General features: G+C 50.4%; 3 non-coding genes and 3 pseudogenes across 3 annotated transcripts; all 6 read right to left on the bottom strand.

Moving 5' to 3' along the window:
• Positions 1-7,734: 7,734 nt before the first annotated feature.
• LOC145864164 (U5 spliceosomal RNA) lies at positions 7,735-7,851 on the bottom strand. Its single transcript, XR_014382746.1, has one exon. It is a non-coding gene; the product is annotated as a U5 spliceosomal RNA (small nuclear RNA).
• A 438-nt stretch (positions 7,852-8,289) lies between these two features.
• On the bottom strand, positions 8,290-8,454 carry LOC145864161 (uncharacterized; annotated as a pseudogene).
• Positions 8,455-13,893: 5,439 nt separating this feature from the next.
• On the bottom strand, positions 13,894-14,010 carry LOC145864177 (U5 spliceosomal RNA). The gene has a single exon (XR_014382759.1). It is a non-coding gene; the product is annotated as a U5 spliceosomal RNA (small nuclear RNA).
• A 554-nt stretch (positions 14,011-14,564) lies between these two features.
• On the bottom strand, positions 14,565-14,744 carry LOC123724698 (uncharacterized; annotated as a pseudogene).
• A 5,650-nt stretch (positions 14,745-20,394) lies between these two features.
• On the bottom strand, positions 20,395-20,511 carry LOC123740584 (U5 spliceosomal RNA). The gene has a single exon (XR_006768462.1). It is a non-coding gene; the product is annotated as a U5 spliceosomal RNA (small nuclear RNA).
• Positions 20,512-20,933: 422 nt separating this feature from the next.
• On the bottom strand, positions 20,934-21,109 carry LOC123730580 (uncharacterized; annotated as a pseudogene).
• Between the last annotated feature and the right edge of the window lie 5,423 nt (positions 21,110-26,532).

Here is a 26,532-nt window from a genome sequence, read left to right as displayed (position 1 = left end):
GAGTCATTAAAACTCATTTTTCAACCACTCCACAAATGTCTTGTTAACACAGTGTCCAAAGAGGGGCCAGAAGTATACAGAATGGTGACGTCTGCGTAGAACTGGATTAGAGAATCACCAGCAGCAAGAACGACATCATTGATGTATACAGAGAAGAGTCGGCCCGAGAATTGAACCCTGTGGCAGTGCTCCTCCTGCTCCTCCTTGCACAAAGGCGGAGGTAGCGGTCCTGCTGCTGGGTTGTTGCCCTCCTACGGCCTCCTCCACGTCTCCTGATGTACTGGCCTGTCTCCTGGTAGCGCCTCCATGCTCTGGACACTACGCTGACAGACACAGCAAACCTTCTTGCCACAGCTCGCATTGATGTGCCATCCTGGATGAGCTGCACTACCTGAGCCACTTGTGTGGGTTGTAGACTCCGTCTCATGCTACCACTCTAGTGAAAGCACCGCCAGCATTCAAAAGTGACCAAAACATCAGCCAGGAAGCATAGGAACTGAGAAGTGGTCTGTGGTCACCACCTGCAGAACCACTCCTTTATTGGGGGTGTCTTGCTAATTGCCTATAATTTCCAATTCCATTTGCACAACAGCATGTGAAATTTATTGTCAATCAGTGTTGCTTCCTAAGTGGACAGTTTGATTTCACAGAAGTGTGATTGACATGGAGTTACATTGTGTTGTTTAAGTGTTCCCTTTATTTTTTTGAGCAGTGTATTTAGGGATGGAGATTTCAGGGTTTTTGGTGGTTTTCCTAAGCCAGGATTCAGACACGGCTAGGACATCCGCGTTGGCAGAGTGTGCTAAAGCAGTGAATAAAACAAACTTAGGGAGTAGGCTTCTAATGTTAACATGCATGAAACCAAGGCTTTTACGGTTACAGAAGTCAACAAATGAGAGCACCTGGTGAGCGGAGCTAGGCACTGCAGGACCTGGATTAACCTCCACATCACCAGAGGAACAGAGGAGAAGTAGGATAAGGGTACGGCTAAAGGCTATACGAACTGGCCGTCTAGCACGTTCGGAACAGAGAGTAAAAGGAGCAGGTTTCTAGGAACAATAGCATAGATTCAAGGCATAGTGTACAGACAAAGGTAAGGTAGGATGTGAGTGCATTGGAGGTAAACCTAGGCATTGAGTAATGATGAGAGAGATATAGTCTCTAGTGACTTTTAAACCAGATGATGTCATTGCATTTGTAGGAGGTGGAACAACATGGTAGGTTAAGGCATATTGAGCAGGACTAGGGGGCTCTACAGTGAAATAAGACAGTTATCACTAACCAGGACAGTAATGGACGAGGCATATTGATATTAGAGAGAGGCATGCATAGCCAAGTGAACATATGTGTCCAGTGAGTGGTTGGGCTGGCTGGGGACACGGCGATTCAGACAGTCAGCAGGCCGGTGCTAACAAGCTAGCAGTTAGTTGACCAGGGCTAGCAAGTTAGCAGAAGGGCCTTTGGGGGATGTCACGATGGAGGTAAGTCTGTTTTTGCCTCTTCGTGCGGTGACATCTATAGACCAGTCGTGGATTAGTAGGGTTCCAAGTAGCTACTGGTCTTCAGCAGACATTGCGCCTGAGGGGCCTGTTGAATCCTCAGGCAGATTATGCCGGTATTCCAGTCGTAGTGGATCGGCGGGGTTCCGTGCCCCGTACCGGCAGTAGAAGAGGTCCGGATATTGTAGCTTCAGCGGTAGCCCAGGAGCCCAAGCGGGCTAGCTTCAGGCTAATTGGTGCTTGCTCCGGGATGGAAACGCTAGCCAGGAGTCGTCACCCGGGATTGCGGTTAGCTAGTTGCGAAGATCCAGATGAAAATATTGAGTTTGCGGTAGGAATCCAGGGATATCGAGAGAAAAAAAATAGGTCCGTTATGCTCTGGTTTGAGTTACGTTGTACGAACTGGCGAGAGCTTTCCGAGCGAAAGTTTAGCTGATGACCGCTAGCAGGTAGGTAGATAAATTAGCTGGCTAGCTTCAGTTGAGGGATTCCAGATCCGAAGTAAATGGATAAAACTGATCCACGCCACATTGGGTGAGGCGGGATGCAGGAGAGTATTTAGAAGTTGAGGTTTAAGAAAATATTTAAAAAAGATATATACAAGGCACACAAAAAGACAAAGACGTCTGACTGCTACGCCATCTTGGAATGAATCTGGTCTTCCTGCTGTCAGAGTGCTTTTGAAAATGTGAAACTGCTTCTTAGCTCTGACCCTGTGTTGGCAGACCCATGATTGGAACTGCCTTCAGCCTATATGTGGATGCCAGTAACTTAGGTATAGTGTTGCTTCAAGCAGATGGGGGTGTTGAACATCCTGTTAGCTGTTAAACTTTTGGGAGAAATAACTATCAGTTTAATTATTCAGTGGGGGAGAAGGAGGCCCTTGCTTTAATCTGGGCGTTGCAGCATATGTGTGGTCCCTATTGTGGTTTACACTGACCACAACCCACTTACTTTCCTGCACACCATGCTTTGCCCAAATCACAGGATTATGCGCTGGTGTTTGTTCCTGCAGGCGTTCCATTTGGATGTACGACATGTAAAAAAGTGTGGATAATGTGGTGGCTGATGTGCTTTCCCGTGCACCGATTTAGTCGATCTTCGGACGCCTTCGTTGTTTGTTTTCATTTTTGGTTGGTGGTCTGTACAGGGTTTATTTTGTCATTCCTGTTGTTAGGATTTGACCAACTATTTGTTTGCATAACCTATATAATATAACAAAAAAGCTATGCTATAATATTAAGTTTATACTCTATATGATAAGAGCATACTGCTGTGTGAGAGGAATGGGCTCATGGGATGGTGAGTCATATGGAAAGAATGCAGATGCTGTAAATCAGGGATGTGGAAGAGCTTGTTAAAAGATAACGGCAGGATATGGGTGAAATGTATATGCAGAGGGGTGTCGGGGTTTTAGAGAACTGTGCATTGTGCAGTCACAAGATAAATCGACTGCCAAAGATAACTACGCCCGGCAACAGGAGGCGTCTCGAGGTTGGGACCAACCTGCACGCCAACGGTAGGATGAGTAAGTTTAAACCACGCTCATTCTCCCTCTGACAGGCCAGCAGTGATCGGGAACTATCTCTGTCAGAGTATTTAATGAGAAGCAAAGGATGTGTAACTCAGTTCTCTGTCTGCCCTGCGTGGTGACACAGCGACCCCGTATATACGAACATCATATTTACCATAAATGTGTTTGCATTAATTAAAGTACAAAGAAATCAGAAGTTACTATGTGCTGACTATTTTGTTCTGATACCAGATTCGAATTGACGCGACCGAACACTGTTGCTCTGGCTTCTACTCTCCTGTCACTTGGTCTCCATTTCTTTCTCTTAAATTGCTTCCAGGTACCGTGGGCATCCGATGGGCCTCTTACCTTTTATAGTATTTTGTGTCTGAACCTTTACTAGTTATGGTTTTTGACAAGGTGTATTGGTGTGGTTGTGGGTTTTGTTTTCAGGGCTTTGTTAGTTCCTGATTTTCATAGGATGGGGTGTTACACCCCCTCGGTTTCCCTGCCTCCTTCTCTGTGTTTATATTTGCAGATTGGGGACAGGTGGAGCTGATTGGGTCGTTATTAACCTGTTGGGGCTAGGGGGCAGTATTTTCACGGCTGGATAAAAAAACGTACCCGATTTAATCTGTCTACTAATCCTACCCAGTAACTAGAATATGCATATACTTATTATATATGGATAGAAAACACCCTAAAGTTTCTAAAACTGTTTGAATGGTGTCTGAGTATAACAGAACTCATTTGGCAGGTAAAACCCTGAGACATTTTCTGACAGGAAGTGGATACCTGATGTGTTGAATTACCTTTAAGCCTATGCCATTGAAACGCACAGGGGCTGATTAATGTTTTGGCACTTCCTATTGCTTCCACTAGATGTCACCAGCCTTTACAAAGTGTTTTGAATCTTCTACTAGGAGATCTGACCGAACAAGAGCCTTGGAACGGTGATGGCCGATTAGACTCTTGCTCGCGAGGTCATGTTGGGTACCCTCGTTCCAATACATTTTAAAAGAAAATGCATTCGTCCACCTTGAATATTATTCATGTTCTGGTTAAAAAAGGCACTAATGATTTATGCTATACAACGTTTGACATGTTTGAACGAACGTAAATATTTTTTTCCCCTCGTTCATGAAGTGAAGTCCGGCGGGCTTAGATCATGTGCTAACAACACGGAGCTTTTTGGACAAAACTACATTCGTTATGGACCTGGGATTCCTGGAAGTGACATCTGATGAAGAGAATCAAAGGTAATGGATTATTTACATAGTATTTTCGATTTTAGATCTCTCCAACATGGCCGTTTGTCTGTATCGCAAAGCGTATTTTTCCGGGCGCAGTGCTCAGATTATTGAAAAGTGTGATTTCCCAGTAAGGTTATTTTTAAATCTGGCAAGTCGATTGCGTTCAAGAGATGTAAATCTATAATTCTTTAAATGACAATATAATATTTTACCAATGTTTTCTAATTTTAATTATTTAATTTCTGGTGCTGACTTGACTGCCGGTTATTGAAGGGAAACGATATCCTGAACATCAACGCCATAGTAAAACGCTGTTTTTGGATATAAATATGAACTTGATAGAACTAAAAATGCATGCATTGTCTAACATAATGTCCTAGGAGTGTCATCTGATGGAGATTGTCAAAGGTTAGTGCATCATTTTAGCTGGTTTTATGGTGTTGGTGACGCCTGTCTTTGAATTGACAAAACATTACACACAGCTATTGTCAATGTACTCTCCTAACATAATCTAACTTTATGCTTTCGCCGTAAAACCTTTTTGAAATCGGACAACGTGGTTAGATTAAGGAGATGTTTATCTTTCAAAGGGTGTAAGATATTTGAATTTTTACATTTATTTGGTTTCAAATTTGCTGCTCTTGAAATGCACCACGGGTGGCACGCTAGCGCCCCAAGAAGTTAAAATAGCAACCCCACACGTCCTCTCCCTACCATTATTAAAATAAAGCAAATCCATCCACCGCTTGACCAGTCTCCTTTCCTTCGCTTCTTTCCTCACTCTTTGGACTTCAATCTGTCGACACGTCACGTACAGAGTCCTTCCTCTAAGAGGATTCACCCTTCACCTCCTGCACCTTCAGACGGATCCTTGGCCAACACTCCTCCTCCACCCTCAGGCTCCTTTCCATCTTCGATGACGGCGTCCAAGAACTCTCCGTTCATGCTAGACCCAATTCCATCTGCCACAGTAGATTCATCACCCTCTTCTCCTTCACCATCCTGGCCTCCTTTTTCTCCCTCCCGTCCTCTCCTCTGTCACACTCTCTTCTACCACCTCCTCCTGTTGTTCAATGTCAACACCGTCTGTCGGCCCAGTACACATGCAGCGGATGCCGCACTCACCACAGCCATTGCAAGGTCTTTCCGCTTTCGCGACGCACTCTCACATAATGCCCTTGTATTCTGCATCGCCGGCATAAAAAATCATGGCAGTTCCGGACTACGTGGCCAGGCTGAATACAAACTCGGCACACTTTAACAAAGTCCCTCAAACCCCTTACATTTAAACTAAAAAACTTAACAGAATGTATCATTTATAAAACAAAAATCCTTACTTCAGCACAAATAAACCCATAACAACAAAAAAACACAGGAGGCTCACCTGATGCTCCCCTGCTCCGTCTCATCCGGTGGGAACGTCCTCTCCTCTCCCAACGTCCCCCCGTCCTCCTCCATCTCTCCAACCCAGGATGCAGGCATGGTGTTAGGCCTTTGAGTGCCCTGCATCCTGGGTTCCCCACCAACACCCTCCGTTCCTCTCTCCCTGTCGGCTACTGGACTGAGGTCGAGAGCAGGGGACCCCAACTCCCCAAGCAGGAGTTGAGATCCCCCCTCAGACACCCAGCCCAGCGCCATGCCCTGGGAGTCTCCCTCCACCAGCTGCTGAGGGGCCGAGGAGAACAGCGAGGACAAGGGCGTTCTTCCCTCCCCCATCACTCGCTTGCCCCCCTCCTCCCCCCCACAGCCTGCCGAGCCGCTCCTCCTCTTCCCTTTCTTCTTCGGTGTTGGAGGCAGCGGGGAGACACCCCCCTCCCTCCCCGCTAGCTCCTCCACCATTACCCTCATCTCTTCCACGAGGGAGCTCGACATACTGCCCCCCCACTCCCTCACACCCTCTCCCCCCTCCTCCCTCCCCCCAATCCCTACCCCTGGCTCACCCCCCACCCCCTCTCCCTCCACTGTTGCTCTCGCCTGCTCATTGCTTCCTTCTTACTCTTTTCCTTCCTGTCCTTCTGTTTCTTCTGCTCCCGTGCCTTCTCTTCCTCCCTCGCCTCCTGCTGCCACCTCCTTCTCCTCCTCCTTCCGTGTGGCCGTCTTCTCTGGGCCTGTGCTTGGGTCTTTGTCACCTCCCCTGTCTCTTCTTCCTCCATCCCCCGCTCCTGCTCCCCCTCCTGCCGCAGACGCGTATGACCGCTGACGAGCCGGGCACTCCCGCCACAGGTGCGCTGTTGAGCCACACCCGTGGCAAGCCTTCGGCTCGTCACAATCCTTAGCCTCGTGCTCCCCAGATCCGCAAAATCTGCACTTTCTAGTGCTGCACGAGGCCAGGATGTGTCCATAGGCCATACAGCGCCTGCAGAACGGGGGCTGACGTGCATAAGACAATGTCCCCTTGTCAGCCCCCAGGGAGAACATAGCTGGGGGATGAAGGTACCCACCCAGTCCTTTAGGATCCTCCCTGAGGAGGGCCTGAAAACCTCTCCTCCCGTTCCAAAACCCAAGAGAATCCTTGAGGTGCCTTGCCGACGATACATTGTCCATGTACCGCCCCAAGAAGGCCCTCACCTCCTCATCCTTCACGTATGGGTTATAAATGTTGACAGTTACAACCCGGAAATTGTTTCTTGCCAAACTCTTCACCTCATAATGGCACATCGGCCTCGTATCTCCCACCGCTCTCACCTTTTTAAGGATCTCATCGTGCTTACTTTCCGTGAAAAAAGCTCCTTCCAACGAGTTGCCTTGGAGGCAAAACACGTCCCGTACCGTCAGCTTTAGTATTCCCATCAGGATTGTCCTTCCAAATGGATCAACATCCTTCTCTTTCCATGCAAACCTGATGGTATTCGCCAGTCCGATCCCTGGGACCGACCTATTTGCAGAATTTTGCGTCATCTCCGCAAGGAGAATGACACTCTCGACTCCGCTCCTCTCTTGCTGTCTTCCAGAAAAAAGAAAAAATTATAACAAAAAACACAAAATGGCAGAATTGTGATATTTTTACAAAAATATTCAAAAATACTTTCTATCGCCCTCCTACCTTCGACCTTTTGACTCAGCAGGCTTTGGGGCACCTCGGTACCAAGCTTGATCTGAGCCAAAAGGCCGAGAAGCGATAACCCACAAATTGACCCCTGCACCCGCCGGGCCCCCGGGGGCCTCGGCAGACCTCATCGGTTTGGCAAAAGTTGGCTCCTCCTCACCCAACGCTTCCCTGGTGACAGGCGGGTGTGTTTTTTTTTAAAAGTCGCTAATGCGTCGTTAGGTCACTAGCTCTTTAATCCTAGTGCGACTATTTGTTCAATGCCCGGCAAATACACCAGTCATCGTCGGGCTTGAACTCAATTGCCCGAGCGACTACTTTGAGTGGAAAAAATACGCCGGTCGGTCAGCCGGCTTCAAGTCAAACGCCTGAGCAAAAAGTCTCGGCGTCATCTCTGTCAATTTCTCTTGAAACAAGATACCGGGCTCTGCCAGAAGCAAAGCCCTTCCAAAAATACATTGAACTCGTAAGTGTTCCTCTCCACGGAAGTCTTTAGTAAAAGGCGAAAGGCTTGTGCGTAATGAAGAGAAACCAGAGTCGTATGGAAGTCAGAGGTCGGGGCCCGAGACACACACGGTGCACTCTAGGCCGGGTCCCCGCGGGTGGTCCCCGAACCCACTCTTCCAAGTTTTCGAGGGCTGTGGGTAAAAAGTCACAGACAGACAGACAGACAATCCTGGTGAAGTGATTGTATTTTTGGGGGGGGCTCAAAAAAACACACACACACACACACACACACACACACACACAATCCTGGTGAAGTGATTGTATTTTTGGGGGGGGCTCAAAAACACACACACACACAATCCTGGCCAATGTTTTTTTTAAAAGTAAAATGGCGGGAAAACGGGGGACCCCCATGAAGGGGGCTTCGCACTTGTTTCAGTTTGGATGATTCTTCTTTTTTCATTCCTTCTCTTCTTCTGCTAGCTGTTTTACATAGCTTGGTGTATTTCTTTTTCCTTGACAATGGGAGAAAAGTGTTGCACCGTGCGTGGAGCGGACGGAGCAAGCCCCATTTCCGACTCCCTGTTCGAAAAATCCATTTAATATGTAGTCCCCCGATGGGGGACGTATCAGATATTAAACTGATAAGAACAGATTTTTTATTTTTTTTATTTTTTATTTATTTAACCAAACCATTCATTGTAAACACTTTACATTTCCCAAAATACTGGACATTTCAAAACCGGGACATGGAAAAAAAACACATAATCAAGCAAACAGTACATACACTTTGGCCAACCACTGCAACAAGGCCTCTTACTCATAAAGGTACTTCCAGCGTTCCTTAGAGGCATGGAAGCCATATTTGTCCACATCGAAATCAAACCTTTTCCTCAGGTCAGCTCTAACCCTACTTACCACTCCACCCACTCCCCAGTCCACATTGGATTTAACCAAAACCGCCCTTGAATCCCACAGAGCTACCTTCCCCAAGGAAATCAAGAGCCAGATTAAAAAGGATCCCCTCCCGCTCCTGATCCCCAAACCCCTCCTCAACATAATTGCATCAAAGGATAGAATCCCCAGCATCTGGAAGAAGGAGCCCAAATCCCCCCAAACCCTCCTGGCAAAGGAGCACTCCCAAAAAGTGTGACGGAGCGTCTCCTCGCCTTCACACCCTTCCCTTGGGCATATCTTGACCTTTGACAGGCCGTGCCTGTAAAGGACCTCCCTAACTGGCAGACGCCCATGTATACACAACCAATTTAGATCCTTCAACCTGTTAGAGAGACCCTTTTGCTGAATTGCCTGCCATACCACCGGCCCTACCCCATAGACACCGACAGGACCCCGCTTAGCCACCAAGGTCCTGTATAAAGCCCTGTGGTCCATGCAGAGCAGACCCTCCTGGCACTCAGTGTGCCTTCTGCTCCACTTCACCGCATGTTCAAAATGAGCCGGGAGGGATTCCGCCTTAGGTCGAGAGTTGTCCCAGGCTATCAACCTCCGCAGAGGGAAAGATAGCCAAAACAAAGCAAAAGCCTTGTAACCATGGTTACAAGGGTTAACCAGACTTTTACATATTGAAGAAAAGAAAATAGTGTCTAACTTCAGAGGGATGTCAGGAACTCCCCTTCCTCCCTCCTCCACTGATTGCACCATCCAGTCCCTTTTTATATACTCATAGCCCCCCCAAACAAAAGAAAAAATGGTTCGCACTAAATCCTTCCTGTAACGAGGAGGTAAAGGAAAAACATAGGCCAAATAAACCAAGGACGGAAGAATGTCTGCTTTAATGACTAGAACCCGTCCACTCATAGAGAGCCGACGAGCTTTCCAGAGGCCCACCTTGGTGCGCACTTTCGCGATCCTCTGCCCCCAGTTAATTCCCTCACTACCTGTCACTTCAAAATCCACTCCCAGGACCCTCATAGGCCCCGAGCAGAGCGGGAGGCCACTGAGGCCTTCCTCTCTCCCTGCCCATGGTCCAAAAAACTTGACTGAGGATTTCCCCAGGTTGACCCTAGCCCCGGATGCCAGTCCGAACTCCCCCAGGACCTCCACCGCCCTGGCGACACTCCCCTCGGATGTCAGAAACAAAGTCATGTCGTCCGCATACTGGGAGATCTTGACCTCTGAAGAGCCCCCACCAGGGGGCCGGAGGCCCCTAATACGTGCATCTGCCCGAATGGCTGCTGCCAGCGGCTCCATGTACAACACAAAGAGCAGTGGAGACAACGGGCAGCCTTGACGTACCCCAGTCTGCTGAGGAACCACCTCTCCTGCATGCCCATTTACCAAAACCCTACTTCCCACTGCAGTGTATAGAATCTCCACCCACCTCATAAACCCAGCCCCAAAACCCATCCTTTCCAACACTGAAAAGAGGAACCCATGGTGCACCTTATCAAAAGCTTTTTCCATGTCTAAGCCCACCAACATGAGGTGCACCCCTCTGTCCTGGGCCCAAGCAATACAGTCCCTCACCAGACTCAGGTTCCATTGTATGGACCTCCCCTCCACCCCACAGGTCTGGTCCTCATGTATGACATGGGGCAGAGCCTTCCTTAGGCGGCCCGCAAGGACACGGGCTACCACCTTATAGTCTGCACACAGTAGCGTAATGGGCCTGTAATTCCCCAGGTTATCCCTTTCCCCTTTCTTGTAAAGCAGCGTCAAAATCCCCTCCCTCATTGAAGACCCCAGGAGCCCTGAATCATATACCGCCTTATCTACCAACAGAAAATCTCTGCCCAAAATCTCCCAAAAGGTAACATAAAACTCCCGGGGAAGCCCATCGCAACCTGGCACTTTGTTGGTTGGTAAACCCCGCAAAGCAGCCTCAACCTCGAAAGGGCGATCGAGATCAGAGGCTTCCTCCGGGGGAACCTTTTCCCTCAAAAACCCCAGAAAGACGTGTTCTTTCGACCCATCTATGTCCTTTTCCCTAAAGGACTCTTGGTAGAAAGATGACGCTGCTTCCACCATCCCCTTTGGGTCCGATACCATTCCCCCCTTTTCTGTTCGCAGCTGAGCAATAACTGCTTTGGCATGGGCAGCTTTTACCTGTTTGAAAAAATATGAACTGCTAGCCTCACCAAACTCGAACTTATCTCGTTGACACCTAAAGAGAAAGTCCCTGGCCTTACCCTGAAAATACAGGCCCAACTTACTTTTTAAAACCTCCATCCTCTCCACATCCCTCCCCTCACCCTTATTCTCGGCTGACACCAAAGCAGTCAGCTCCCCCTGAAGCCGCCGAAAAACCTCCCTGTCTGCTCGGGCCTTAGCGACACAGTGCGAAATAGCCAGGGTGCGCACATTGCGCTTTACGCACTCCCCCCATAGCTCATAATGGGATCTAAAAGCCTCCCTAAAGGAAAGATCCGCCAAAATTTGGGAATTTAATTTCCAAAACCCTCTTCCAAATATTGGCACGTCTACCGAGAACACTACCTGGACTTGGCAATGGTCAGAAAACCAGACCGGAGAAACAGTGACTTGCGATATTGGCACAGATACAGGTAAAAAAATGAAATCTATACGACTACGGGAACCCCTTGAATTTGCCCATGTCATACCCTCCCCCTTGGGGTCGCAGACTCTGAAGGAGTCCCTAAAAGAAAAATCTTTAACCACAGAAACCAAATAGGGAAGGCTAAAGTCCCCCGTACCTTCGAAAGAGACATTGAAATCCCCGCCCAAAACCACAGTTCGGTTAGTAACACAAATATCTGGCAGAGCCAAAAAAAGATCTTTCCTACCTCGAGGCTCTGCAGGTGCATAAATGTTAATAAAACGAAACTTCGCCCCCCTCCAATCTGCATCAACCACTAAAACCCTCCCCTGTATAACAGAAAAGGAACCCACCACACAAAAGTCCCTATCCCCAAACAAAATCCCCACCCCAGAGGAGTGCACCCCCCCATCCCCCATCTGGACTCTCCCTTCGCCCACTCCTTTGAAAAAACAGGAACATCCCCCATATCCCTTAAATGAACTTCTTGTAGAAAACAAACCTGGAAGGAGACACAGGAAAGGTACTGAAACACCCCTCCTCTCTTCCCCATATCCCTTAATCCCCTTACATTCACTGTTATTACTGTGAAAAGTGCCATAAGAAATAAACAAGGAAATAAGCAAGATCACCCAGCGTCTCCATACAGTCTGTCAGATAGGAGCCTCCCCCATCCCGCTGTCACTCACCCCTTCCAGGTACCGGTCACTGTTCGGCGTGCCTGGTGCCACGAAAGAGCGTTCAGGGCTGGAAAAGTTCACACAGGCTGATACCTGTCCGCAGACCAACGACTCTTCCCCAGGACTGGAAGTGTGGTCTCCCCCTGACAGTACCTGTGCACAGTCCATTGAGGCCTCCTCAGGATTGGTGTCCATCTCCGTGGTGCCTGTCCCAGGAAGCGCAGGAACCAAGCAGATCCCCTGGACCTGCTCCCTAGACCTCCCCACCGAGGCTTCAGAGGCTGCTAATGCAGGAACCTTCAAGATAACAGAATCCTGTGTCTCGGCCCCCACATCTGACCCTTCATCCCCGGTATCAGGATTCAGCACTGTGAACCGGTTGGAGATGGCCACCAAAGGCCTCCTGTGTTCTTCCATCGCTACCCGACCAGCGACCCTCCTCCTCTTCTTTCTTTTCCCCTTGTACACCTTCCCGGACTCTCCATTGTCTGAAGATGCCGATCCAGTCGACCCGCCCCCCGAAGATGACCTCATCTTCCGCGAGAGGGTTCGGGTAGCCGAGTCGTCTGACATCTCACTCAGTATACTATCCTCCCAGGCTCCCGTCAGCAGTTCCATCTCCTCCACAGTCCCCTTCGGACTGCCCTCCTTTACTTTACTTTCCCCTGGGGCTTTCGCCACCTCCTCTGCTGCCGCTCGGATTTCCTCAAAGACCTCCTCTATTGGCCGGAGGGGAGAGCCCGCAGCACCTTCCTCGGGGCCATCACCGGCTGCCTCCGCATAGGTCCGTTGCCTATTTGGACAGTCTTTAAACAAGTGGCCCTGCTTCCCACAGCCATTGCATACTCGAGCCTCCCTGCAGTTGGCTGCCCCGTGACCTGGTTTCCCGCAGTTTCTGCACTTCAGCAGATTGCACCCCGTGGCCAAATGACCGAAGCTACGGCAGTGCCTGCAAAAACTTGGTTGGCCTGAATAAAAAAGGTACCCCCGGTCCACTCCAATGGAGAAATAGGCTGGTGGGTGCACCAACTTATCTGCTCCTTCCGGATCTCTGTTCAGTGCGACACGGAATTGCCTCCTCCCTGACCAGATCCCATACCCGTCCCTTAGGTACCGCACCCCGGGACTCACTTTCCCAAACCGGCCTAGGAACGCCACGATGCTGTCATCCCCCACATAGGGATTGTAGATATGCACGGCAATCACCTTTAGATCCAACCGGCACAAGGGGACAACCTGAAAGTTTGAGAATGGCTCACTGGCTTCCTTCTCTTTGCAGGTGTCCATACACCGCCTGTACAAGGCCTCGCCATTTAGAGACAGGTCGTAGCCCTCCGCCGCCATGTTCCGCTGCAAGCAGAAAACTTGCCCTGGGTCCACCTTTAACCCTTCAATGATCACCGTCCTGATGAACCATTCTCTATTGCCAATTTGCTTGCCCTTGTTCTTCCAAACGAACTGCAACGTATTGCGCAGTCCAGCCCCTCTGGCTGACTGTGGATCCTGCCCTCCGGCCATCGGCTTTGGACTAAGAGTGTTATGGCACCTCGGTACACAACCTGATCTTAGCCAAAAGGCCGAGAAGCGATAACCCACAAATTGACCCCTGCACCCGCCGGGCCCCCGGGGGCCTCGGCAGACCTCATCGGTTTGGCAAAAGTTGGCTCCTCCTCACCCAACGCTTCCCTGGTGACAGGCGGGTGTGTTTTTTTTTAAAAGTCGCTAATGCGTCGTTAGGTCACTAGCTCTTTAATCCTAGTGCGACTATTTGTTCAATGCCCGGCAAATACACCAGTCATCGTCGGGCTTGAACTCAATTGCCCGAGCGACTACTTTGAGTGGAAAAAATACGCAGGTCGGTCAGCCGGCTTCAAGTCAAACGCCTGAGCAAAAAGTCTCGGCATCATCTCTGTCAATTTCTCTTGAAACAAGATACCGGGCTCTGCCAGAAGCAAAGCCCTTCCAAAAATACGTTGAACTCGTAAGTGTTCCTCTCCACGGAAGTCTTTAGTAAAAGGCGAAAGGCTTGTGCGTAATGAAGAGAAACCAGAGTCGTATGGAAGTCAGAGGTCGGGGCCCGAGACACACACGGTGCACTCTAGGCCGGGTCCCCGCGGGTGGTCCCCGAACCCACTCTTCCAAGTTTTCGAGGGCTGTGGGTAAAAAGTCACAGACAGACAGACAGACAGACAGACAGATAGACAATCCTGGTGAAGTGATTGTATTTTGGGGGGGGGCTCAAAAACACACACACACACACACAATCCTGGTGAAGTGATTGTATTTTTTGGGGGGGGGCTCAAAAACACACACACACACACACACACACACACACACACACACACACACACACAATCCTGGTGAAGTGATTGTATTTTTTGGGGGGGGCTCAAAAACACACACACACACACACACACACACACACACGCTCCTGGCCAATGTTTTTTTTATTTTTTTTTACGTAAAATGGCGGGAAAACGGGGGACCCCCATGAAGGGGGCTTCGCACTTGTTTCAGTTTGGATGATTCTTCTTTTTTCATTCCTTCTCTTCTTCTGCTAGCTGTTTTACATAGCTTGGTGTATTTCTTTTTCCTTGACAATGGGAGAAAAGTGTTGCACCGTTCCCGGAGGTACTGCAATACCGGGTCGATGCGTGGAGCGGACGGAGCAAGCCCCATTTCCGACTCCCTGTTCGAAAAATCCATTTAATATGTAGTCCCCCGATGGGGGACGTATCAGATATTAAACTGATAAGAACAGATTTTTTTTATTAGAAAAAATAATTTATTACGTTCAATACCATTCATTCTTTACAAAATCATATATTCCTTCAAACTCAAATAATGGTATTTTAATTTATAAAACAAACCAAAAAACCCCAAAACAAAACTCAGGGGAGCATCATCCCTCCCCGTCATCCTAAACACTAACTTTCCCTATCTTCCCGTCCCTAATCTAAAATAACCCCAGCCCTAATCCCCCCTTCCATCTCTCCCGGGCAGCGTGCTGCCCCCACTTCCTCTCCTCCCTCTTCATCCTCCCTCTCAAATCTGCTTCCACCCTCCTCACTATTCCTTCCACCCCCCAATCTTTCCCTGTCTTAACCATGTTCTGCCTGGCTTCCCACAGCCCCCGCTTAAAGAGGCTCATGAGAAGCCAGAGCAGAAACCTATCCCTATCCGTCCCCCTCGCTCTCCCTACACCTCTCTCTAGCCTAGCCCAAGTCAAAACAAAATCCCCTCTAACCCTTCCTAACAACACCCGTGCCTTTGCCCATACTACTCCGGCAATGGCACAGTCCCAAAAGACATGGCGCACAGTCTCCTCCCTGCCACAAGAAAGCCTTGGGCAGGTGGGGGATCGCGCCAAGCTATGCCGGTACATGGTGGAGCGTACCGGCAAACACCTGTGGAGGCTCAACCAATTCAGGTCCTTGAGCCTGTTGTCTAGACCCCGCGCCTGCACTCCCTCCCAGACCACCGCCGGGATGCCCACTACAGGTGCCGGACTTACTGCCCGTCTGACCTCCTCGTACAGGTGCCTGTGATCTAAACCTACTCGGGCGACTTCAACCTCGGGGTGCGCACGCAGCCACTTGGCCGCATGGCCAAAGTGCCACGGCAGCTGTTCCGCCCGAGGACCCGTGTTAGACCACACCATTACGCTTCTCGCCTGATACGAGAAGAACACCCGCAGGAGGTAACCGGACGGGTGCAGTACCAGCTGAGCAAGCTCCGTTAACAGAAAAGAAACAAAAATTGCGTCCAGTTTGAGGGGGAGATGTGGTACCCCCCTACCTCCCTCCCCGATGGGACAGATCATGCGTGCCCTGGCGACCCACTCGTACCTGCCACCCCACATGAACTGAAACACTAGCCTCACTAGAGGCCTCCTCAGACAAGCCGGCAATGGGTAGATGTACGCTAAATACAAAAGAGATGGCAGTACATCCACCTTGAGAACCAGGACCTTGCCTAAAAAGGACAAAGACCTAGCCCTCCACATCGCTAGCTTCCTCTGTACCACTGCGATGCCCATGTTCCAGTTCAGCGTCGCTGAGCCGGAGGTCTCAAAGTGGACCCCGAGAACCCTCAGGGCCCCGTTACAGAGAGATAACCCTCCGGGCACATCCGTCCTACCACTCCATCTTCCGAAAAACTTAACGGAAGACTTCGCGTGGTTAAGAACCGCCCCCGACGCTCGGGTGAAGTCCCCAATGATGGCAAGGGACCTTGTCAGGCACGAGTCCTTGCAAAGCAGCAAGGAGGTGTCGTCGGCGTACTGTGTCAACTTTACACGGAGACCGCCACTTCCAGGAATCAGCAAGCCTTCCACCCCTGTGTCTGCCCTAATGGCAGCCCCCAGAGGCTCCATGTACAGAACGAAAAGGAGTGCCGAGAGCGGGCATCCCTGCCTGACCCCAGACGAGAGGTCAAAAACATCACCTAAGTGACTGTTTACGCTGACCCGGCACCCCGCTCCGACATATAAAGTACGGATCCATCCTATAAACTTTTCCCCAAATCCTAATCTACCTAACACCCTGAATAGAAATGATCTATTCACGTGATCAAAGGCTTTCGCCTGATCAAGCGCTGCTACCATTAAAGGCAGCCCTCTGTCTTCTACCCAAGCGATGGAGTCCCTGATCAACTGTAGGTTCCACCTAATAGAGCGGCCCTCTACCCCGCACGTCTGATCCTCATGGACGACGTAGGGAAGGGCTGTGCGTAACCGGTCCGCTAAGACCTTTGCTAACAGCTTATAGTCTACGCACAGCATGGTCAACGGCCGCCAGTTGCCAAGGTCTGTTACTTCCCCCTTCTTGTAAAGAAGTGACAGCACACCAACAGCCATTGATCCCCCCGGGACCCCCGTCTCAAGGATGGCCTTCAAGACTTCAAGGACCACTGGTCCAAGTATCCCCCAAAACTTGAGGTAAAACTCGGCCGGCAGCCCATCCATCCCAGGCACCTTCCCTTTTCCCATCCTCCTGAGAGCACTCTCAACCTCTTCGAGGGAGATCTGAGCCTCCATCACATTTCTAATGTCCTCCGGCAATCGCCGGGACAAGTGTTCTAAAAACACATTTCCCTGCTCTACATCTATTACCCTCTCTTTAAATAAACCTCGGAAATGATCAGTTGTTACCCTGACCATTTCCTCCGGTTTTCTAACTATGCTACCATCTTCTTTCCTCACCCCATGCATTATCTTCCTACTCTGTCTGGCCCTAACCGACTTAAAGAACATAGAGGAACAAGTCTCATTATGTTCTAAAAAGCCATTATGCGCACGCTCCAGGAAAGCTCGAGCCTTCCGCTCCTGCAGCTCCCTGAGCTGCGCCTTCAGGGCTGTGGATCTCTCCCAGTCAATCGACCCGCCGAGGTTGCCTGCCTCGTTCTCGAGTTCAATCAACCTTTGGATACGATCCGCCTCCCTCCTTTCCTCCCTTTTTTTCCTCTTACAATATCCTATTATAAAGGCCCTAATCCTTACCTTAACTAAATCCCACCACTCTAACACCCCCTCGCACATGGACCGGAGGCCTTCAAGCCCCCGAAAGAAACCAAAAAAGGTGTCGACGAAAGCTTGCTCCTCCAGCACATCCCGATCTAATTTCCAGTACCCCCTACCGAAGAGGCAGACTGGCGACCCCACCTGCAGGAGCACCCCGTCGTGATCTGAGAAGAACACAGGCAACAGCCGCCCAGACAACTGACCCAAAGACCTAGATAGGAAAATGTAGTCGAGCCTCCGCGCAACCCCCCGGGAGTTGCGCCATGTGGGACCAGCCATTGTCGGAGTAGAGTGCAGGCCTCCATCAACCAGACCATGGCAAGCCATTAGCCCGGTGATGGCGCCTGCACTACTATCACCCACTAACCCTAAATCTATATTGAAATCCCCTCCTATCACCAAGTGCCTATTTGTGACACACAGGGGCGCCAGACAGTCCACCATCTCCCTCCTGTCTGCCGCCACCTGTGGCCCATACACCCCAATTAACCTATATCTACCCTCCCTATATGTTACATCTACCCCCAACACCCTCCCCTGCATTATACAAAAAGTGCTTTCTATTTTAACCTCCCTATTCCCACACAAAATCCCTACTCCTGTTGAGTGCACCCCTCCTATACCCCAATATGATTCTCCCTTATCCCACTCCCTCCTAAATCTATTTACGTCCCCTCCATCCCTCAGGTGAACCTCCTGTAAAAAACAGAAATCAAACCCCACACCCTCTAAATAACTAAAAACCGCCCTCCTTTTAACAAAATCCCTTAAACCCCTTACATTTAAACTAAGAAAAGTAACAGAAATATTCATTATAAAATAAAACAAAGAAACCCTCACCCCCAAAACACAAAATTAAAAGAGGAGGCTCACCCGATGCTCCCCTGCTCCATCTCATCCAGCGGGGACGTCCTCTCCTCTCCTGGCGTCGCCCCCTCTTCCTCCATCTCCCCAATCCAGGATGCGGGAATGGTATTGGGCACCCGAGTGCCCTGCACCCCGGATTGGACACCCAACTCCTCCATTTCCCCCTCCCCACTGCTTACTGGGCAGAAAAAAAGGGGCCCTGTATCACTGAAAGGGGGCTGCGACTCCCCAGGCGGCCTCTCCTGAGCCCCACCTGTGTGATCCAGTTCCCCCCGCAGATCAGAGTCCGGGGGAGCCAATGAGGGTGCTGAAGCATCTCCGGCCTTACTCCCCTTTTCCCCCATTGCTCTCTTGGCCTCCCCCTCCTCCCCCCCACCGCTCTCCTTCTTGCCTTCCCTGTAGCTCCCCCTCCTCTTCGCTTTCCTCTTCGGTGTGGGCGGCACAGGGGAGACATCGCCCCCCCTCCCCGCCAGCTTCTCCACCATTCCCCTCATCTCCTCCACCAGGGCACTCGACATGTCACTGTCCCCCCACTCCTTCCCACCTTCCCCCCTCTCCAAATCCCCCTCTGGGCCTTCCTTCTTGTCCTTCTCCACCTCCTCTCCCACTGCTGTCGCCGTCTCCTTCCTCGCCGCTCCCTTGACTCCGTCCTCTTCCTTCCCCTTCTCTCCATCTTCTCCGACCTTCTCTCTCCTCTGCCCCTCTCCTCTCGGGACCGCCGTCTCCTTCCTTGGTGTCTCTCCACTCGGGCCCGCTCCGGTGTCCTGATCTTCTTTTCCTCCTCTTCCCCCATCCCCTGCTCTCCCTCCAGCTGCAGACGCGTATGACCTGTGACGAGCCGGGCAGTCCCGCCACAGGTGCGCAGACGAGCCACACCCGTGGCACGCCTTGGGCTCGTCACAGTCCCTGGCCTCGTGCTCACCCGATCCACAGAATCTGCACTTCCTAGTGCTGCACGAGGCCACGGTATGACCGTAGGCCATACAACGCCTGCAGAAAGGAGGCTGACGGGCGTAAAATAACGTCCCCCTGTCAGCCCCCAGGGAGAACATTGCAGGAGGATGGAGGTAGCCACCCAAACCCTTAGGGTCCTCCCTGAGCAAAGCCTGGAATCCCCTCCTCCCATTCCAGAAGCCCAGGGAGTCCCTGAGGAGCCTTGCTGATGATACATTGTCCATATACCTCCCGAGGAAAGACCTCACCTCCTCGTCTTTCACATGTGGGTTGTATATGTTTACTGTCACCACCCTAAAGTTGTTCCTCGCCAGGCTTGTGACTTCATAGTGGCACATAGGTCGGTCTCCTCCCACTTCTTTCGCCATCTTCATGACCTCGTCATGTCTCCCCTCTGTGTAGAAGGTTACATCAAAAGCACCCTCCACCGGGTTCCCCTGTAGACAAAAAACGTCCTTCACTGACAGTTTCAGCACTCCCATAAGGACAGTCCTCCCGAAGGTTTCTCTTCCCGATGGCTCCAGCTCCTTATCCCTCCACGCAAAACGAACTGTATTTGCTAGTCCCATCCCTGGGACCGACCTTCTTGATGGATTGAGCGCCATCTCCTCCTGGATAATTGTGCGCTAAAAAAAATACTTTTCAAACAAAAAACCGTATCGCCCTCCTACCTCCGACCTTTTGACTCAGCGAGCTCTGGGGCACCTCGGTACCAAGCTTGATCTGAGCCAAAAGGCCGAGAAGCGATAACCCACAAATTGACCCCTGCACCCGCCGGGCCCCCGGGGGCCTCGGCAGACCTCATCGGTTTGGCAAAAGTTGGCTCCTCCTCACCCAACGCTTCCCTGGTGACAGGCGGGTGTGTTTTTTTTTAAAAGTCGCTAATGCGTCGTTAGGTCACTAGCTCTTTAATCCTAGTGCGACTATTTGTTCAATGCCCGGCAAATACACCAGTCATCGTCGGGCTTGAACTCAATTGCCTGAGCGACTACTTTGAGTGGAAAAAATACTCCGGTCGGTCAGCCGGCTTCAAGTCAAACGCCTGAGCAAAAAGTCTCGGCGTCATCTCTGTCAATTTCTCTTGAAACAAGATACCGGGCTCTGCCAGAAGCAAAGCCCTTCCAAAAATACGTTGAACTCGTAAGTGTTCCTCTCCACGGAAGTCTTTAGTAAAAGGCGAAAGGCTTGTGCGTAATGAAGAGAAACCAGAGTCGTATGGAAGTCAGAGGTCGGGGCCCGAGACACACACGGTGCACTCTAGGCCGGGTCCCCGCGGGAGGTCCCCGAACCCACTCTTCCAAGTTTTCTAGGGCTGTGGGTAAAAAGTGACAGACAGACAATCCTGGTGAAGTGATTGTATTTTTGGGGGGGGCTCAAAAACACACACACACACACACACACACACAATCCTGGTGAAGTGATTGTATTTTTTGGGGGGGCTCAAAAACACACACACACACAATCCTGGCCAATGTTATTTTTTTTAAAGTAAAATGGCGGGAAAACGGGGGACCCCCATGAAGGGGGCTTCGCACTTGTTTCAGTTTGGATGATTCTTCTTTTTTCATTCCTTCTCTTCTTCTGCTAGCTGTTTTACATAGCTTGGTGTATTTCTTTTTCCTTGACAATGGGAGAAAAGTGTTGCACCGTTCCCGGAGGTACTGCAATACCGGGTCGATGCGTGGAGCGGACGGAGCAAGCCCCATTTCCGACTCCCTGTTCGAAAAATCCATTTAATATGTAGTCCCCCGATGGGGGACGTATCAGATATTAAACTGATAAGAACAGATTTTTTTCTTTTGGAAAAGTTTTATTGTCACAGTTCCTTTAAAAACAGCTCATATTTATATTTTTACATCATTTATGCACAAACAAACAGCATGGAGGCATAAAACACAGCATTTGAGTTACATTTGAATTTGTTAAAAAGTACATGTTGTTTGCACCAATAAAAACAACCATTAATGAAAGTACTTTTCGTTGTATAAAACATCAAATCTGTAAAGGCCATTTAAAATGTGTACAAATGATTTAAAAAGGAAAAACATTTTTAAGACAAAAAATGTGTTTAAAAAGTCACTTGTTAAAAAGCTGTTTTCGGTCCTTTGTACAGGGGCGGGGTGAGTCCTTATCAAACTTGCCTCCTCCTGCTCTTCCGAATCAGTCATCGTCCCGCCCAGAGGAGATCCCTCCCCTAGGTGCGTCGCCCTAGGCGCCGCAGCGCTGTCAGGCCATGGCCGCAGGGACCTTGGGTGTTGTGGGGGACCCTTCGCCTGGGGTCGAGGCCCCCTTCCTTCTGTACCACCCCAGGGCCTCTGTGGCTACCATGGCCACTGCCTGGGGGGTGGTGCCAACCTGTTTCGCTACCAGCAGGTTGCGGTGAGGACCACAGTGCTGCCTTCAGACACGTGAGGGTGGACCAGAGCTTGGTGAAGGCCTTTGATGGAATGGGCCTTCGGCCCACCCCATCCAGCACGAGCTGGGGCGTTAGGTCCTCCCCTGCTGGCAGACACGAGGAGATCAGGGGGCCTACTTCCTTCCACAGGTCCCTGGCGGCTCTGCACTCCCAGAGCAAGTGCCTCACCGACTCTTCTTGGCCACAGCCTGGTCGGGGGCACGCGGATGTCCTCGCCATGCCCCGGGAGTGCATAATGGCCCTGACCGGGAGGATCTTGTGGGCGACCATCCAGGACAGGTCCCGGTGCTGATTCAGGAGAGCAGGATGGGCCACATTACGCCAAACCGTTGTGGGCTCGCCTATAGCAAGCCCGCGCACTGGTTCCCGATCCTGCACAAGAGAGAGACGAGAGCCGTGTTTAGTTAAAACTGTGACTGCTTCTTTTTCCAATTTAAAATTTCTTAACTTCTGGAGCTGGGCGTAGTGTGTGGGGAGCAGGAAAGAGACTGGGGCTCGCAGGTCGACTGGGATCAGCCTCAGAGTCCTGAGGTAAGATCCCAGCCAGAACCGTGCGAGGGCCTGAGTCTTATTGGTGGCCGGGGAGGTGGCAAGAGTAAGGTGTAACGCTGTGTAGCGGCTGCCCAGGAACAAGTAGAGGTCAGGCAAGCCTTTCCCCCCCTTGGACCTGGGCCTCTTGACCACCTCCCTCCTCAGCCCCTCCCACTTGCTCCCCCACAAGAAGTAAAACAGCATCCGCTCCAGGGCTAAAATAGTTCTCCTAGGGGGGATAAAAACAGAACTGATTAATAAAAGCACAGGTAAAATCACTGCTTTAATGATTAAAACCTTGCCCTCAAAAGTCAGCTGTCGTAGTCCCCAAAATCCGTCTTCCTGTCCCCAGGATCCCACTCCAATTACCTCTCCCTCCTCCCTCCTGGTCAAACTTTACCCCAAGTACCCTTATGTCCGTCGTTTTCACAGTCAGTGGTAGTCTGGTCAAGTCTGGGTCTGCCCACGGTCCGAAAAATTGGGCCTCTGTCTTGTCTCTGTTCAGTCTCGCCCCAGACGCTCGTCCGTACCAGTCAGTCCTGTCCAGGGTCCTGTCGACGGATAAAAGGTCGGTGCATAAAATGTTGCCGTCGTCCATGTAAAATACGCACTTGGCGGTCATCCCCCCACTCCCCGGATCCGTTGGTCCCTTCTCAAGACCTGTGCCAGTGGTTCGATACAGGCCACAAACAGAAGGGGAGATAACGGACAGCCCTGACGGACGCCGCAGTGTACTCCCACTGCTTTTGACAGATGCCCATTTACAAGGATTTTGCTGGTGATGTCCCCGTACAGCAGTCCCACCCAAGCTAAGAACCTGTCCGGGAAACCCATTTTTTGCAGTACCTTGAAGAGGTACTGGTGCGAGACCCGATCAAAGGCTTTTTCAAAATCTAAATTTAGGACTACAAGCCGCATATTTCTGTCCGGGAATGGCACAGGTTTGATCCGGGTGGATCACCTCCCCTAAAACAGAAGACATTCTGAGTGTTAAAACCTTGGTAAAAAGTTTACAATCAAAATTTAAAAGGGTTATCGGTCTCCAGGTCCGTCCTGTCGTTTTTCTTATATAAAAGAGTCACGATCCCCACTCTAAAACTGTCAGGTAGTCTGTCAAGGTGTTCAAAGTCAGTAAAAACAGTCAAAAGTTTGTCGGCTAAAACATCCCAAAAGGTCAGGCCGTCCTCCCCCGGTGACTTACCCCTCTTAAAATGCTTCAGTCCTTGGTCAATTTCTGTCAGGTCGTCTGTGTTGGGTAAGGTCTTGTCAATGTATGTTAAAACGTCCCCCATTGTTTCCTCGCATACATCTTTTACCCCAAACAGTTCCCCATAAAAATCCTCGACTACTTTTCCCATTCCTTCTGTGTCTGTTTTTAAAAACCCATCATTATCCTACCCTAACTAACTATTTTCTTAAAAAAGTACCTTGTGCACTTCTCCCCCTCTTCTAGTTCCCTTTCCTTGCTTCTTAAAATAACCCCTTTGCTTTTTTGTTCTGCTAAAAGTGCCATTTCCTTTTTAACTTGTTTAATTTCGTGGTTAAAATCAAAGCCCTGTTGGCCTAGATTAAAATACCTTTCCAGTCGCTTTTGCAGTCCCACCATGCATCTATCTTTTTCTTTACTTTTCTTCTTTCCTATCTCTCTAAAGAAAGTCCTCGTCCTACCCTTCACCATTTCCCACCATTGTGCTCGTGTGTCAAAGAAGTCCTGTAGCGTCTGCCACTGGCTGAACTGCTCCCTGTACTGGCTAACTACTCTATCATCTTCTAAAAGGGAACAGTTCAATTTCCAGGGCCCTCTTCCCACAGTCACACCCGAAGTTAGTGAAAGGGTGCACGTCAGCATTACGTGATCTGAGAAAAAGGCAGGGGTTATTCTAGCATCAGTTGGGGGGCAGTCCCGGGTAAACAGATAGTCAATGCGAGAGGCTCTGGTGCCGTCACCACTGGTCCAGGTGAAGCCCTCCTCTCTTGGATGCAGGGTTTTAAAACAGTCAGTCAGTTTAAAATCCCTGCACAGCCCTTGCAATAAAACACTTGACCTATCTACCTTAAAATCCTCTCCCGCCCCTCTCCTGTCTGCTCTATTTAAAACACAATTAAAATCCCCACCCACCACTAGAGGATCCCTCCCTAGCATGTGGGACTGCAAATCTTCTAAAAGTGCGCACCGGTCATGTTTGTCGTTAAAATCTCTCCCCATAAAAGTACAATTGGCTAAAAGAGCACCACCACCGTGCTCCCCCTCACCACCACCTGTGGGGTCTTGATTAAAATGGCAACACCGTCGTTTTTATTAAAATTTGAGCCACTCCAAATGGAGGGCCCATGCTGCCACTTGTCCTCCCATTTCCTATAAAAAGGGTAGACCACACTCCTGTAATAAAAACACATCTGAATTAAACCTTTCTAAAAAGGATAAAACCGACTGTGCTCTTCTTTCTGTTTTTATGCTTCTCACATTTATAGTGGTGATGTTAAAAGCCATAAAAGGGGTGAGTAAAAACAGTGCTTAAAAGAAAAGGCATTTAAACAGTTAAAAGGGGGTTACTTTTCTAGTGCTTCCCCTCTCTCCCGCCAGGGTAACGGGGGATGGCAGGGAGAGGAGGTTAAAACAGGACTTAAAAAGGAGATTGTGTTGGGGGGGAAGGTTCTGGGTTCTTCCTCCCCCTGGAAGCTCTCCCATTCCACCTTGCCCTTTTTCTCGTCACCTTGTTCAGGGTCGGAGAGCTCCTCAGCATTTCTTTTTCGTGGGGGGAGGTGTTCCTCCAGAATCTCCACCCCCTCTCCCATATCTCTTTCCGACACAGTCTCCATACTGTCTGACCCACTTGGGGAGTTCTCACTCAAGATCTCTCCGGGACCGTCTTTCTCGTCCCTTTCTCCTTCAGGGGTCACATTAATCTGGGGCAGGGGGATTGGGGGGGGTTTGTCCTCTCCTCCCACTTTTTCCACCACGCACCTTCCGCGCCATCGACTACCACCGGCTCCACCACCACCTCCTCGGCAACTGCCGTTCCCTCCCCTTGGCGCTCCGAAGCCCGGTCCGCGGCCGCCGTCTCCCTCCTTTCGGCCCAGGAGAAGGGGCAGCCGCGGATGAGGTGGGACCGCTCGCCACAGAGGTTGCACGACCTTCCATTCTTGCCCACCTCCCAGCACTTCATACAGACAACCTTTTTACAGGCCTCTGCAAGGTGGTCATGTTCACCACACTTACAGCACAGCTTGGGCTGGTCCTGGTAGTGAACATGGCCTCTATTCTCTCCGAGGACTATGGTGGATGGGATGGCTTTCAACCCACCATAGCCCCCAGGGTCCTCCCTCTGCTGGACAGTAACCCTCCAGGCCCCTGTCCAGATCCCATCGGGATCCTTCACCTGGACCAAGGGCCCCTTCACATTGCAGTACCTGCCCAGCCATACTGCAACGTCTTCCAGCTGTACGGTTTCATTGTACATACGGACAATAACGGTTTTAATGCTATTGTCCGTCAGCTTGGTCACATCAAACATTGCTGTGAGGGACCCCTGGGTGTTCAGGGAGTTGCCCCCAGAACTCCCGCAGGAAGCTGGCGTTAGCAAAGCTGCAGTTTACCTGCGCGGGATGGAAACCGAGCTCTTTCTGGAGGAATTTTCTGGAGAAATCCAATCGGGATAACTCCATTATTTTTCCTCCCTTCTCCTTTAAGCGGAGGCGCACTGCATGGTGCCTCCTCATGCCAACCTGTGCTGCTGACATGATGGAGGCCCAATCCCTTTACAGCCCAACACCAGTGAAAAAGGGGGGGAGGGGAAGGGGAAAGGAAGGAAGGGGGGGTGGGGGAAGGGAAAGGGTGTTGGGAGTGGGGGTTGGGAAAAAGGGAAGGGGTGAAAGACAACCGAGGAAGCTGGCAGGGCCTACCAGCACCACGGAACACACAACAAACTAGCACAGCACCCAACTAATCTTATTAACCATGGGAAGGAACACTAGGAGGGGAATTTTTTGTTTTCCACAAAGGGGGGGGGACCCAAAAATAAACCACACAAACAAACTAAAGGCTAGAATGCTAGCAGGCCAGGCTAAGCCTACCAGCTGGCAGGCCCACCAGCCAAGAGGCCTCAAAACAAAAACAAACAAGGCACACAAACTAGGGGGTAAGACTAACAAAACAAATTAATTAAGGTAAAAGGGAAGTGAAGGGATGACAACAACAAAAAGACAAACTGACTAACAACACCTACCAAGCATGAGGAACAAAAAGGCTAGCATGCCTCACCAGCAGGCCAGGCCAGGCTAGCCAGCT

The sequence above is a fragment of the Salmo salar genome, chromosome 25 (genome assembly GCF_965601325.2).
Source record: "Salmo salar chromosome 25, fSalSal1, whole genome shotgun sequence".
NCBI lineage: Eukaryota > Metazoa > Chordata > Actinopteri > Salmoniformes > Salmonidae > Salmo > Salmo salar.
This window is presented reverse-complemented; position numbering and strand designations above follow the sequence as displayed.